Genomic DNA, 3,872 nt, shown 5'->3' with positions numbered 1-3,872 from the left:
TAAAGGATTATAGAAAAGTACTATATAGTAGCTAAAGAGTATAAAGATTACTTAACCTATATAGATTTACTTTAGTTTAAAAATAAGATTATAATTCTTAGAAAAGGTATATTATATATAAAGATCTTATATTAATACTTTAATAACCTAAAAGTAAAGTATATAAAAACTTATAAAATACTTAATCTTATAATAAGAAAGTTTTACTAAAAAGATATTACTAATAGTATAAAAAGCTATATAAGAGAATATTAAATCTATTAAGGTATTTAAGTCCTTAAATATAAGCTATATAAGTATTTATAGTTACTATTATTACCTTTATATTCCTTTTAAGAAATTAATATAAACTTTATTACTAAATTACTATAAAGTAATTACTAAAATAGTAAAGTATATAATATAATCTTAGTTATTATATATAGAAAAGTAAAGTATACTCTTTTTATTTTAATATAAAAGATATTATAAGCTATAGAATTAATAGCTATATTATATAAGTAAGTAAAGTATAAGTTTAAAACCTTAGAAGGTATTATTAATAATAAAGATAAATTACTTATAAGTAAATTTTAAGAAAACTTAATAGAAAAGTAAAAGATTTATTATTAACTTTTTATTACTTATTACCTATAGATAAATAATTAATTTAAGAGAATATACTAAATATTAAAGAAATACCTTTAGGTATATATTAAAAAGTTACTAAAGAAATAAATAGTAATACTTAATAAAGCTATATTTATATATAATAATAGTATTTATATTATAATTAAAGTATTTTCTATAAAAGTACTATATAAATATTACCTTAGATATATAAAATATATTCTCTTAAAGATAAAAATAAATATATAAATAGTTTAAAAGTAAATTAAAACCCTTAGTTAAATATATACTATTACTAAAGAGTATTAGTAAAAGGCTATAGAATTATAAGCTAAGTACTATAATAAGAAATATATATTATATAATTTCTAAGAAAGGTAAAGTATTAGTATTATAATAAAAAATTAAAGATTTAAGAATAAGAAATTAATATTATAATTTATAAAGGTAAAAGTATTATAATAAGTTAAATAATAAGTATATTAACTATAGTTTTTTTAAATTTATAAAAAGATATATAATATCTTTTATATTTTTTTATTAAAATTATAAACTAATAGCTAAGTAAGTATAAATAAATTACTAAATATAAAATTAAAAAAAAAGCTTAATAAATAAAAAGTAAAAGAAATTATTAGCTATAAAGATAATAAGTAAAACTATTTTTACTTTATTAAATAAATAAATTAATTAATAAAATATAATACTTAGAAATTAATAAAATACTTAAAAAATATAAAGGTATTAGTTTAAAAATACCTAAAAGTTATAAAGAAATAATATTATAAGTAAAATAATTAAAGTTTAAAAATTAATTAATTAATAATTCTATAAGTATATTTTATAAAGAAAATAATAGTAAAAATTTACTAATATAATAAATATATTTTATTAAGAATCTAGCTTCCTTAACTTCCAAGTTAACCCCTTAGGTAGGTTAAATTGCAGGCTTAATTTAATTAGTATTACCTATAGCTACTAAACTCTAACTATCGCTAATACACCTATAACCTATACGTACATAAGGCTAATATACTTTGCGCAGTAGCCTTCCCTTTTTCCCTTCCTCCTATAATAACCCTAGTCTACTAAGAGATAGTAAGTTAGCTAACCCCTAATCTCTATTACTCTATATTACTAACCTATTTTATAGCTATAGAAATCCTAGCTAAGTATTACAGTATTATACCTATAGAGGACTACTACTGTAATAATGGTATATACCTAGAAACTATAGAGATTAAAGTAGCCTTAGAGCTACTAAACTAGGCCTTAGATATATTATAGGCTACCTTAGACTTAGTCCTTAATCTTACTTTTAACCTCCTTATACATAGGGTTAATCTAGCTACCTTTAGCTATAAGCTTCTTTAGCTAATCTAGTAAGATATAGATGTAGACTATACCTTATTTCTAATTACTAAATTAATAGTATTAGAAGAGCTAGCTAAGAAGATAGCTGTAAAAGAAGACCTTAATAAGAATAAGGATAAGTTCCTTAAGATAATTAACCTATACTGCTAAACTAATTGCTATATGTGGTTTATTAAACTAAAAGAGTAGGTAAAGATAATAATTACCTATATAAATAGGCTATAATAAAATTAAAGTATAGTATTCTAAGGGGAAAAATTCAGGTATTTAAGGTTTCTTAAAAGGAGATGTATTTGCATTCTATGCTATATTAGTAAAAAGTTAAAGTTAAGCTTACCTTAGCTATAGTCTTAATTAATCTAGCTATAAGACTAAAGTTACATAACCTTCTTAGCCTTAACTATAGCCACAGCTAGCGTAAAGTAATACAGTATTTTAATAATAAAATATATTTTATAAATAATAAGTATTAATTAAAAACTATAATTATAATTAATTATTAATTTTATTAAAAATATAGTATTTTACTAAAAAGTAAAAGAAAGAATAATAATTAATTCTTAGTATACTTTTTATAAAAACCTTTAAGTTAATTATACTTATACTTTATAAATAAACTATTAATAATAGCTAATAGAAAAATAATAATAAAAGTATTAAAAGTTATTAAGTTATACTTATAATAAAAGAAGTAAACCTTAAGTATAAAAAAAAAAAGAAATTTAATTAAAAAAGAAAATATAAAAGTATTTTCTTAAATTATCTTTAAGTTTTTATTTTTATTTATATTAAAGTTATTATTATTATTAAAGTTATAAGGGTTTTTACTTATAAATTAAAAAAAGTTATAAGATAATCTTTTACTATTAAAATAAATAACTAAAGAAACTAAAAGATATATTTTATAGTAAGTAATTTATATAAGATTTTAAAGATAATAATATTAAGTTAAAGAAGGTTTAATATAAGGTAATATAGTAATAAAAAGATTTAAAAGTTATTAAGTAATAAAAGTAATAATAATACTTTTAAAATAATAAGTAAATAATAAAAAGCTAATATAAGGAAAAAAATACCTTAGGAAAATAATTTTATCTTTAGAATTAAATAATAAAAAAATAACTATAAGAATTACTTAAGTAAAGCTTAATAAAGTATTAAAAGTTAAAGCTAATATAATAAGTAAAGAAATAGCTATTTAAGTATAAGATATATTATTAAAATATTATTAAACCTTTAATAAAAAATAAAAAAAGTAAATAATAAAAATTACTTTATTTACTAAGTTATTAAAGTTTATAGTATAAATATTTATATTAATAGTACTATTATAAAAGATAAGTAAAGTAATAATATTAAAGTTATTAATACTATTATTAATAATAAAGAAAGTAATATTAATATTATTAAAAGTAATATTATATTAACTAAGTATAGCTTAAGTAATATCTTAATAAAGAAAGCTTTAACTTATAAAATAAAGAATATTTTAAGAAATAAAATTATTAATATTAATATATTACTATATAAGAAAGTAAAATAATAGCTTTAATTTAATATAAAAGTTCTTATATTTAGTTTTACCCTTTATAAAAGTTTTAAATATAGTAGCTAAGTAATTAAGCTTTATAATAAAGATATTAGCCTTAAGGTATTACTAAAAGTAAAGTAATTTAATATAGTATATAAGTAATTTTACTTAGTTAATAGTAAATTTAATATTAACTTAAATTATATTAAATTAAAAAAAATTAGTAAAATACTAAGATAATATATATTCTAAAGAATCTTAAATAACTTTATTTTATATAAGGTAGTAAGTTCTTAGGTTATTATAATTAATATAATATTAAAAGAATTAGCCTAAGTAATATAATAAGAGTTAATTA

The sequence above is a fragment of the Fusarium flagelliforme genome (genome assembly GCF_020744385.1).
Source record: "Fusarium flagelliforme strain FIESC 12 MPI-CAGE-AA-0113 chromosome Unknown B0J16scaffold_8, whole genome shotgun sequence".
Taxonomy (NCBI): domain Eukaryota; kingdom Fungi; phylum Ascomycota; class Sordariomycetes; order Hypocreales; family Nectriaceae; genus Fusarium; species Fusarium flagelliforme.
This window is presented reverse-complemented; position numbering follows the sequence as displayed.